The sequence below is a fragment of the Vidua macroura genome, chromosome 6 (assembly GCF_024509145.1).
Source record: "Vidua macroura isolate BioBank_ID:100142 chromosome 6, ASM2450914v1, whole genome shotgun sequence".
In the NCBI taxonomy this organism is placed as follows: Eukaryota; Metazoa; Chordata; class Aves; order Passeriformes; family Viduidae; genus Vidua; species Vidua macroura.
Window position 1 is genome coordinate 28716256 of NC_071576.1, and position 13053 is coordinate 28729308.

The 13053-nt window shown below is 31.1% G+C and overlaps 1 protein-coding gene across 3 annotated transcripts in view; it reads left to right on the forward strand.

Annotated features, from left to right (window-relative positions):
• NOVA1 (NOVA alternative splicing regulator 1) overlaps positions 1-13053 on the forward strand; it is a 142316-nt gene that overhangs the window by 50744 nt on the left and 78519 nt on the right. The window contains exons 2-3 of one of the 3 annotated variants that reach the window (XM_053980348.1): positions 5597-5681; positions 6354-6424. The exons of the other annotated variants lie outside the window; for them this stretch is intronic. The gene's annotated coding sequence lies outside the window, so the exon portion shown is untranslated. The remainder of the gene's footprint in view (positions 1-5596; positions 5682-6353; positions 6425-13053) is intronic. 3 annotated transcript variants of the gene reach the window in all.

A 13053-nucleotide genomic window follows, 5' to 3' on the forward strand; every position in this document is an offset into this window, starting at 1 on the left:
AAACATCACCCTCCAATCAAAAATTAACTAAATAAGAGGATCTCCACAGCATCCAACAAGGAGGATGGCTTCCAGGGTTAGTGTAATGTGAATTGCAGAGAGTTTCTTATCTATTCAATAGTATATAAATAGCCACTATCATTAGAAACAAAATCAAACTAAAGAAAATGATGACCAGAAAAACCCCAGAACAAGACCAACAAATAGTTTCTGAATCCTTTCATTATACAGCAATGTTTTTATACAGCCATGTGTTTTTACTTCTTAAAGGTTATTCGTTTCCCAAGCCCTGTTGCCCTGTGTAGTGATATGCTAAGTGTAGAGTGGAGTTCTAGCTCTGATTTGTTAAATTTTTATAGATACGTTTTAATCTTAGTTGTGAATTTAATATGGATGAAGTATTTTATGTGTACTTTGACAGACAGTTTCTGTATTGTTTGTGCAGCAGAGGAGGACAGTGTCATTGAGCCCTGACTTACACAAGGATTTCCTTATGAGTTTAAAGTTCTTACTCTTACCACCCTGACAATTTTTATCTCATACTGGATTTGGGGCTAGACAGCAACTCTATAGTAAGCAGCTTCTCTATTTACCTTATAGTTGCACCTGCTTCAGTTGGACTTTGGTTTATTCTCTTTGTTCTGCATTGTGCATACTTGCATATACTTTCTCTCTCTGAAATGTATTACTGAGTGTAGTCTTGTTCTGTGCCAAAGCAGGAGATGAAAGCTTTGTGGTCTAACAATGAATAGAGGTATTAAATATTGCAAAGTTGTCTCTTGTGTAAGCATATGATAGCTACATTACAGATGCACATTGGTTCTTGATTTTGTTATTAGAATAGTTTTTTTAACTGAAATATAATCCCTTCTTATTGTGGAAAGCAACTGTTATATGACTAGCATGTTGTAGTAGAACAAAAAAGCAACTTTTGTTTGAATTTCAGGCTCCAACTGAATGTCTCATTTGCTGGTGTTTAGAATGTATTTTTGTGGAGGAGAATAAGGGTGTTAGTGTTTGCTTTCTCTCAGATTTTCAATAAACAATCTAGTGATAAAAAAAATTTAAAATATATAATCACTAGTATTTCCAACTCAATACAGAAAACTGTCATGCAGTGTAATAGTAAAAGGAAAATTGCTATGAATGTATCTTTAAAAACACATTTCTGCAATACTACTATACATCTAGTTCTGTATTGTGCCATGTCTTAATTAGGTTCCCTTTTTATATGGGGTGGTAAAATATAGGCTTTTTTTCAAAGGTCGATTGCAAATAAGCATGTTGTAATGCATCTTGGGTTCTGGAAGAATAGGTTAGTTGTTGTGTTGTTTTTCATGTAACTTTTTGCTTTCAAAACACAGCAGGTGTTTGAAGACTCCCTTCTACTGTAGAAGTTTCTGCTTTTGACTAAAAATAACTAAATTTTCTAATTTAGTTTTAGTTATTTGTACAATCCAGATGATTTAATTTTTTAATGAAAGTTAATTGTCTAAGACAATTTAGTTTAAAAGGTTTACTGTACTGCCTTTCCAAAAGCATATGAAATTGCACACATATGTGTGTGTTTGTATATATAAAAGTAGGAATTTCCGTGCAAGATTTTGAATGTTTTTACACTTGCATCATTGGAATTTTCATTGGCTATTCACAATGTGAAGCATTTTCTATTCAGTTACATTTTGGTTGTGGAGAACTTAAGTGCTGCAAATAACTTTACAATAATTTTTTGCTCTTTTTTCTATTCACATGTGTAAGAACTGTCAGACTAAATAATTTGTAGTGTATGTGTACCTTGTCTTCTATAAATTGTTGTCTTCTGTTTCAGTTTTATTAGTTGAGGAACAGGAAATAGTGCGCAACTCTTCTTTATTACTGAAGTACAAACCAAACATAGGAAAAAAATGAGCATGATTAGAAAATGCTTGAAATACACTTGTTTCTTGTACTTCTTGAACTGTATTTCCTTTTAAAAAATTAGGTGAATGGACTTGAACTGCATGACTGTGAATATTCGCATCCTATTATTTACTTAATTTCAGTTAATCAATCTCACTCTTTGGATCAATGCTTTGGAACATTGCTTTGGATGTGAAGTCATTAATGCAATGTTGGTGTTAAGGAAGTCAAATAAAATATGACTTCAGGACTACCAAAGTATAGACTGTCAGTTGTGTTTTGATAGGTTACTTAACCTAGGATTATGATTTTGAGAATGATCATTTAACACAGTTCTAACAAAATAGTGGTTACACATAGCATCATGCTACTTTCTTCTAATTCTTGATCTGATTCTTCCTTCTGTTCTTCATGTTCAGTGTATGTTCTTAAGGAATGAACAGTGTATGTTCACACCCCCTGTCTGATGATAATTTTTCTAGGTGAACAAGATTCTTAGAGTGAATTTTAGAATTAAATAAAGCAGCCCATATTGTTTAAATCCTCAGTACAGATATTTACCCTTCATAGGGGCAGGACTTCTTTAAGTGTGCACCTGTGATGTGGTAAGCACTGTGAAGATGGCCTAACATTTAGGATGGATTGCTGTTGTTTTTTTTTGTTCAAAATATTCTTTTTAATGTTTAAAAACCTGTTGCTCTCCCTTACACTGAAATACCATATACTAGAGTACAAACAACCCTGAAGTCTTTCTTAAAATGAAAATTTAAGTAGTGAAATAATAAAAGAACTATAGACTGCATATCTCTTCTACTCCTCAGATTTTTCTCTCAATTTTAGATATATATTTCCAAAGAGGTGAGCAGCCATCTATTTCAAAGTGTCTGATGCCAGTTAAAAAAAATAGATATGGTCATTTCTGCAAAACTATGCTTAGTATATAAAAATTGAATCAAATCACCTCTTTTAAATATTTTTACATTTGATGTGTGCTGTGATATATTATTAAGTATTATTTCATGCTGTGAAAGTATATTATAAATATAGTGCGTATAATCAAAAAAGCACATTCACTCCTTTGTATAACAGTGGGAAATATTAAAATCTACCAAAATTACTAGGTAATATAATAATTTTGATTATATTTATCTTTTTTTCTATGTATCCTTTGTAAGAGGAAATAAATAGATTACTTTTAATTTTTTAGTGCATAAAATTCATTCTAATAAAAAATAAGACCATCAATCTCTTGTAAAATGATGGAATGGATATATAACCTCACAACATGTAGAAGGAATTTCTTTTTGTAACTATGTGTAGAAGAGAGAAATTTCAGGGAAGAAGTTGAAAATAATTGTATTATTACCATAGAATATATAAATGCATTATTTTTATGGCATTCTAGCTTGTTCATTGGAGCAACAGATGTAATTTCTCTACAGAGATATTTTTCCTGTTGTCTCCTAGATCACATTAATTGTACTTGGAATAAATGAATGAGTACCCAAATGTTTTAATTCCTCTTTGCCAAATGGAGTAGCTGTAGTACAGTGGTGCTTATACGTTAAAATGCATATTTTGCATGCACTGAAAGATTTGCATTCCTTGATACTTTCATCTTAAATTTATATCTACGTCAATGTTGAAGAAAATATGTGAGAAAAATGGTGCAACCCCAGATTCTTACAGCTATCTCTCCTGACTCTCTTGTCAATAAATTAATCCCAACTACTCTATTAAATTGGATCTGAAACCAGTTAAAATATGTTTATGTTTTCTTAAAAGTACTTGTATTATTTCTATAATGAGCAACCATTTCTGACATAGTACATCAATTTCATACATTTAGTGAAATACTTGACACTGGATAGTGTGCCATAGACATCCATCTTCATCAATTTAATCTGCATTTTAGGATATATTCTGAATTTTCTAAAGAAGAAGTCTAGATTTGAGCATTTTGGCATTAATCGAGACTACTACATGTTTTCAATTTGCTTACAGAAGAACCTAAGGTAAAGGTTGAGGAAAATTATGGATCTTGTGATCTTAGCAATTTTTTTTTTTTTTAACTGAATTTAGAGAAGGCACTGGTCATAATACTGAGCTGTTACTATATACCTTAAATACATACATTATATATCCACTCATACCTAACCTAAATTACCATGTATGCATCATCATACCTAAAATGAAAATGTGCATGTTATTGTCTACTTTTGAGAAGGTCTTTTTCTTGTCAATGCCTTTCTTGTCCAAAAGCTGCTCCTGGAAGAAATTTCCGGCCTTAGAGTTTGATCAATTCCTTTAAGCAGTCTATATACTTTCATTTTACCTACATGCTTTGCTAAAAAAATAAGTACAGTCACAGAATTTTATCTGTTTTCTTGATATACAAATTATGATTTTTCTGAATATTTTCCTTGTCTCATGACTAGCTCAGTTTGTCTTTCTTTAAATTTTTTTTTTTTTTTTTTTTTTTTTTTTTACATAATGGCTGGGCAATTCCCATCTCTTGCAAAGTTTTGAAATTCGAAGCATCTAATGAAGTTACTGATTGTGTATTTTAAAAGAAGTTTTACAGAATCAAAATATATGCACAAATATATGTGTAAAATATTTGTGATCCACTTTTGAAAAATATTATTTCCTGCTTTTTAATCCCCAGATTGTTTTCATGAAGACTATTTGGATTTGTTTAGACTCTAAAATGCAGTCTGTGCTTTCATTTGTAAGTCTAGTTGGAATGTAACTAGTACTGAGAAGAAAATTCCTGTTGTAACACTATAGCTCTTAATTTTTTCATCTTCAAGATTGGAATGTTCATGTAGTAATCAATAAGTATACAGTGCTTTTCTTCATTAACCAAAAAACTTAACTTTGAAACAATAAAATTTCTGTATTTTGCTTTTCTGCAAAACTGTATTACAATTATTTTGAACAACCACTTTATTTTTTTTGTGTCTATATATTACAAAACTAAATTAAAATCAAAAGCCCTTGAACCAAATCAAAGGCTCCAAAGCACATAGTTAAAGCTCTATGAGCTTTATAGTATAAATATTCTTTAGGATATATGTAGTGTTTAGTTGTTACATAAGAATCAAGATCACAGGTACAAATCTAAAAGTTGTTCTAATTTCTATTTCCTAGATTTGTCAAGGATATATTGTAGGACTTCTGCTATTGAAGGATCATCTTCCATTGTGAAATTGAATTTTAACTTGAAGTCCTTCCATGGCAGCTCTGTTTTAATTTCTCTTAATTTCCTTTGGTAAAAATCTTCTGTATCACTTTATTTTAGTGAATGAACAATTATTAAGATGAAAAATACCAAACGCCTTTGGCGGTGTTTACCTAAATCAAAAATGCATTGGACATTAAAGAAGTGTTCATTTATCTCTAGCAAGAATATTAAAAACAAAGGTGGCATTTTTTTTCTAACAACTGAACACAGTATTAGAGTTTGTCTGGTTTTCACTAGTTTTCAAAATGAGCTGCAAAGCATATTACTCCATACAGTCCTAAAAACATTAGCTCTTTTAGAAATGAGGGAACTAGTTCAAATCAGATATGCTTGTTAAAAAAAAGTCAGCATATGACGTCTTATAGTCATTACATAGGCAAAAAAAGCAGATACTTCAGTTTCAGAAATCTGCAGAGCAGTGACATGGCATTCCATTCAATTTTTTACCAGATATCACAGACTGGAAATGTGAGCTTTGGCTGATACTGCTGGGAAGGAGAGTGCGTCAGGCAGCTGTAATTCCCATCCTGTAAAGGTACTGATACTTAAAGTCTCTGTAGTCCAAATTGGTACACAAAAATACTAAAATGTGAATTTGGACCTTAGATATATTTTTCAAATTTCTGCCAATTATTCTTAGGTGTTCTGTGGATACATTTGCAGTTTTTTGCTCTTTAGGTAAGAGTAAGGAGAACCTATTCCTTACTTTGCAGTTGTTTGCAGGTTGCTTCCTGAAACACTGTCTATGGAATGCAGTTCTAGTGTTTTCATAGCGTTTCACTAGAAAAATAGGTTTCTGAAGTCAATGGCATCCAAGTGTTTTTAACCAGGCCAAAATTTTGTTACATGGACTTGTATGTTTGGTTGCTCTAAAATCAAGTTTTAGAGCATTTTGAGTCTCATTGAATCTTAAAAAAAAAAAAAAATAAAACAAAAATCTGGTTTTAGTGTGATTTTTAAAAGTGTGGTGTTTTTGAAAACTGTTTCAGTGCAGGGTGAGCTGCAGACAGTTATTCCAGCGCATTTGTTGATTGTATCTTACCAGCATCAGGTTTGTCTGCAGTACAAAAACTAAATTCATTTGTGGAATAAGATTTTTTTTTTTTTTTTTGTGGTATGTCCTTAAGGAATCATAAAGCCTAGAGAGTAACTGACATGAACGTGACTCCATGTACTGTAAAACCCATTCCGTTTTATATATTTTCAGGGAGTATGGAGTGGCACAGGAAGGAAATGCCATATCGCTGGAAAGTTGCTCTAATTCAGCACAGGATTCTTGTGAGAAATTACTTCTAATATTACATCATCCTATTCTGTTTTTCACAGTTTACAGTCTAATTTCTTCATTTTTTTTATGCCACTTTTGTTCATATCAATAACCACATTAAAATACATTTAGCAGATTAAATAGGCTTTCATGAGTGCTAGTGCACATCTGATAGAGTGATAGTTTAGTACGATATATTTTACCATATTGCATTATATGAAGGCTTATGGGTTTGTTAATAAAATTATTTTTCCTTTTTAGTAAGGCCTGCTATTTTATAATGCTACATTTCACTGGCTAACATGGGATTCAACAATTAAAAATAAGTCTCAGCTGCTTCCACTCTAATGAATATTTCTGACATAATAAAGGCAATTGGATATTTACTTCAATTCTATAACAAGACTTTAAAATTTTGATTTTCTTTTGCTTGAGCTTGCTACCTTTCTCTAATTTAAGACTGCTTTTCAAGCACTGTAGCTTGAAGGAAAGTACTTCCCTTTTATCTCTACTCTATAATGTCAAAGAGCCCAACAAATTTTGTTAAATTTTATTTTGATAGGTATTGACAAAGGTCAGGACTGACACTAACAAAATTCATATTTTCAGGCATAATAGCAATCTCATTCTGTAAAGCTATCCAAAGTGTGAAAAAATTATTAAGATTAGATTTTCATCATATATTTAGAAAAATATATATATGTAACAAAAATATTATCTTTTAATTGGGGAACTGTTTTGTACTCCTGGTTTTGGGGGTTTTTTTTTAGGTAGTTAGCATTTGTCGATGATTCATTAATTAAGAGAAGCAAGAAGAACTGTGGCCAGCTTTATAAACTTCTGTTGAACTCTCTGCCAAATCATAAATGCAATGTCAGATGGAAGATATCAGTGCATTTTTTTCTCCTATCTGTAATCCCCAGAAATAGAGTATTTTGTGTTTGGCAAGCATAAGCCTGTTTTTTTTCTGCATTTTTAATGCATTTTGTACAAAGTAATCCCATATACCCAGTTGAGTATATGGTGTATACCAATATTGAGTTAGTTGTGTCTTCCTTTTCTTTGAAACTCATTCATTCCAATTTTGTTCTATTAGTTAGTGATTTCCTCTTGTTAAAATTGTATGACTCTACTATTTTACTCCCTTTATCTGTTCTTCCTGAACTACATATGTACAAAATTTTTTCCACTCATTTCAATTACTGAGTATGGCTCTGTAGTCATAATCAACTACAAGAAACTGTCGTCCATTTGTGACTTTGTCTTCATATATCTCATTATTTGATAGGTTGCCTGCCATCATCTCACTTTAATCTGTGTGCCAGAGATTTGCTTCCTAATATTCTTCATTGATATACATGATCTTACACACGGATTTGGTCAGGAGTGTATTTTTTGTTTCTCGCGATGATGCACATATCTAGTGTTCCTGTCTGTGATTCCTAGAACATCTTGTCTTGACTGTGGTTATCCTATAGATATTCTGCTTAGAATTTGAATAAGTAATTTGAAAATTGATCCCAGTTCTCTTCACAGACCCTTCCTTCTTACTCATTTTTGGTTACTGTGAACAACATACCCTTTCTTTTCAAGACTATAATTTGTCTGTCAAATTGCATAGCCAATCTATGACATTTCAGATTGCATGCATCTAAACTTTGTTTATAAAAATCTTCAAATGCTTGTTCTTCTTTACAGGTTACCAAAGTCTTATCTAGGTCCTTAACTTTCATTTCTTCAAAAAGCCACTTTCATAGTCATTTGTCTAAAAACTTTCTCTGATCACACCACTTTAATTTAATTGCTTTCTAACTCTATATCTTGTCAAATGCAAAATGTTGTCCCTGCTCATTAGTTTTCTATACTTGAATTCCTTTTCCTGGAAGGAATTTTACCATGTTGAATTCACACCTTTCATTAATAATTATATTTTCCCCAGATTATGTGTGATCCCTTGCATGAAGAAAGCCTTCTTAGAAACATTTGAGCTTTTGTATTCTTTTCCAGTACTTTTCATAGAATCTGTCTTGATTGTCAAGTTATAAATGCCAAAGATTATAGCCAGACATATGCTGTACCTTATGGATTATGAGTTAATACCATTTTCCCTTTCCTGATTTTTAAGGGGTAATTTCAAAAACATAAGAACAAAAGGGGATTGAAATATCTGAATAGTTTCTGTCATTATGTATATGTGTTTACTTTTGATTTAAACACTGATACTTTTCTCTGACTGCTTTAAACACTTTCTTCCATCTCTTTTTCTTCTAGAACATAGGTCAACATGTTTCCATTAGTATCTGCTGCCAGGATGTTCAGTGGTGAGGAAAGTAAGAGGGAAGAGGAAAGAATCTTGATATGAATATCAGCAGTTACTTATAAAATCAACATTAAGCTAGAATAAAGTTCTTAAATTCACCAGTAAAATTGAAGGATGATATTATTGATGCAAAAAATACTTTTTTTTACATTTGCAGAAATTTGCCGATTACTCCAATTGTGTAGAAGATTTAATAAGGATTACTTGATGTATGTAAATTAAATATTGTTATACTGTGGTTATATAATAGAATGTTTTAGTACACAGGAAGCACATGATGTATTTTATTACTTTTTTAAGGTGCTGCTGATGACGTACAAGAAATATGTTACTCTTCTGAAAGCTATGCTATGTGGACTTGGAATTTTGTGCATTAATAACTGCCATGTCATTAAATTATGAAAATACCTGTTCAGCACATAACATCAGATACTTAATCTTCCTCTCTATAATAGATGAAAAAGTCTCACATTCAAATGTTTTGGTTTTAATTTGTTTAATGTATTCGCCATAATACTGAAGGGATTTTCTACCTTTGTAAGTAAAATACGTCAGGCTTAGTGCAGAAACAAATCTATATCTGAATATCAGGTATATACCTATAGTTTCTGTTTTGTATTTTCATACATTACAGTTTAGTTTGCAAGGTCATGATGTGTAGAAATGTAGAAACTTTAAGTTTTCATATTGCTGAAGTGTTTCAATATATAGTAACCTCTTTTTCCTTCTGCTGTGTGGCTTATAATAGTTATTTTATGCTGATTTAATGTCTTCCTTGAGAATACTTTCAAGGACATCTTTGATTAGATTGATCAGACTTAATGAATATGTATATGTATTGGACTAAATTGTAGGTTGCATTTAAAAATAAACTGTCCTGTGTGTATCTCATTATAGTAGATGGCAATGAAAGACTAGGGCCATCTATTCTAAATGTGAGATCAAGTAACTTTAGCTTTAGTCTGTTTAAAAATTATATAAAAAATAAACCCTATAATTCTGAGTTTTATGCATCCTGAAATTTAAAATTAACCTCTTTTACTTATAAAGAGGTACATTTTCAAATTCCCTTTTTTTTTTTTTTTGTTTTTTTTTTTTTCATTAGAAGAAAGAAGCCTGGACATTAGGGGACAGATGTTTTTAATATGAGTTAAATAAAATGTGTCTGCTCTGTGAACTTGTTGCTAGTTGATATCAGTTAGCACTTTTCTTGAAATTAGAGGAAGGTACACATGGAAATGTCTTAGTAGAAACATTCTGTCTTTAGAATACTACTTTTAGATAATATCTTAGTATCTTTAGAGCTTTTCTAACAGTCTATCTGGTATGATGCAGTGTGGGATGTTAATCATATGTGTTTAACTGACAATCATTGTGGTTTAACTGAAAGAGCTCTTCTTCCTTTTTAATGCCTCTGTTCATCCCACTTCAAAATATTTGAAGTACTATGGGAGCACTAACCTGACAGGTGGCATTGTGAAATTACTTCATCAGGTTTCAATAGAAGCTCTGTTTTTTCAAGTTGGCTTTCTATCTGTCATTCCTGAAAGCCAAGTACGACTTCAAAGACTCAATAATTAAAAAAAAAAAAAAAAATCCTTGCCAAATTTATGCTCATACACAAGATATCAATTAATTATAAAAGGTACTTATTTTTAAAGTAACTATACTCTGAACAATATTTCTTTGCTAAGGCTTTCAATAAGGCTTAATTTGTTGATATTTGTTGAGCAATTTTCTTCAGGATGAACAGGGTAGTATGGTTTCTCAGCTTGATGTTACTTCAGGACCGACAGAAATAAGAGACAGCAAAAATTCTATTTATTAAATCATTTGCTAAAGATCCAGAAGTCAGAAATCATACTTGCTATGTGGACATTAAGATTTTACTCCACTGGGAAGTCTCACTGTGACTATAGTTCAAGCAGGCATTAAAATTTAAAATGGAAAATGTCAGTTGATCAAGAGCAGTTCCACAGTTTGTGAAATGCTGTAATATATAAAATTATAAAGATTTTGTATTGATAAATCCTCCTAGTAGTTTATTATTATTTAATTAAATAAAACCTTATTGAATTACTTTTAATTATGGTATTTTAAATGATTTGCATTTTTGACGTTAGCTTCATTTCTATTTCTGATCACTACAAAATTGGTAATGTAAACAGATTTATAATATGTTTAATCCAAATATTAGTGAACTGACGTTTTTACAGTAATCATTACTGATGTAACAGAATAGTTAATAATCTTTATTTATTTACTTGATCATACTATCCAATGCAGCATAACAAAAAATTAAAACAGTTATATAGAATTGTATTTATTCTATTAAAAATCACATCCACGTGCTTGTTTTGTCAGACTTTTAACAGAAGTGAACATGTTTAGATTATGGAGTTTATAGATTCTTTATTGTAACTAAATTGATGCATCAGGACCATAAAGAATGAACCAAGGAACATACAGGGGAGTCTGTGAGAAGGCAAAAATTAATCTGTAGATAAGAAAGTTAACTACAGGAAAATGCTTTTGAAGTAGTTGGCAACAGAAGGATTATTGTTTTCAGCAAATAAATCTAAAATAAACTGCCTGATGACAAAGGTAAACAACTGGTAATATAAACCAGACCAATGTTTTTATCATTATGTAACACTGGATGGGTATATTTTGTATAGATGACAGAATCTGATAACAAAGGGTTTATTAACTATTAGATATAGAAAATAAAGAATATACTAACTTTTAATGAAGTATTGTGTATTAGCTCAAAGATTTGTTTTAACTAGGAATTCCACTAGGAATGGGTATTTCCATGCAAAATTTTATGAAATTCTGTCACATTTTTTTTTCTGACACATGGTTTTTTTTTTAATGTACTTAAATTGATTTCATTTTCTTTTCTTTCTTTTTTGGTACTTTGATAAAAGCAGTGCATTTATACAATTTTGTGCAGACTTTTTTTGTTATAACATTCAGATTGTCTTTCAAAGGCAGTGTACTTGATATAAATATTGAAAAACTAATTTTATGTATAAATTACTGTCATTTATGGATTTTATATGAGCATATATTTACTGTAACACTTTTCAAGACCCTTGCTTTTACATTCACGTTTAACTTTGTAGTCATTAAGCTGGATATTTAATACATTTAAAAACCTTTATACACATTTGCTTTTAGTTAACTTCAAGCAGTTACAGCATATTATGTTTTGTGTAGTCATATTTGTGCAAGTGTAGTTTGCCTGTCTGCTAACATAACTTCAACTTTTTAAAATTCTCATTGTTTCACTGGCAATTGTATACTATTTTGTTTTCTTGTTATATTAAACTTATTTATATTTTAAAATACACTTACATAGGTAGAACTTCCTACAAATTCAGGGTAGCTTAATAAGTTCTTGCTAGCTAAATGAAAGGAGAGAATCTGTCTGACCTGTGTAAGTGAAATAGCACTCAGGCTCTCTGCATTCATACTTTACATTCTCTGTCATCTGTTACAGAGATGTATCTTGATTCGTCGATTCTATCTTCTTGTGTAATGACTTAGAAGACATAATGTCTGTCCTGATCAGTTTTGCAATGACCTTGTTCTGATTAATGAAATCCAATGTTCGGAATAATTATCCCTGAAATTACACTTCATGTGTTGAGTTATGTTTTTAACACAAGGTCTGACAATGTGTAAAAATAAAAATTGTATTTCAATAATGGCTTACTCAGGCAGGATAATGATTTTCACTTTCCCTAAGGAAGAAACTCAGTATTCAGGAAGGACCATACCACGTGTTGAACTTGAATATCTGTATTTATTATTATTATTATAATAATTTATTATTATGAATATCTGCATATGTGGAAGTGAAGGTGAATACATAAGCAGATTGCATTCTGCTGAAATCTCCGATTAAAGTCCTCAGCATCAGTATGAGTTTTTGAAGATTTTCCCCTTCAGAAATATGCCCATTACAAGTCCATTCGTGATAAAGTGAAATGTATGCAAAGGTGACAGAAACTCTACTACTTAGTATCAAGCACTTGCAAAAGAGCCACCATTCCCTTTAATGCACTTTTTCAACCTTTCTCCATGAAACTTCCTGTATTAAAGAGAGGATGAATCTCTGCCTTCATGATTTTGCAGATATTTGACATTTAGCACAAGTAATTTCCAGATTTTGAGAAGTGTAAGCTTACATTAGTCCTTGTATTAGAAGCCAGCCCATAGCTTTAACTGTGTCTTCTAAATATTTTCCAATTGTAATTCTTCATCTGGAGGCAAAGGGAGGGACCAAAGTTGAATACAGTCACTACATACAAA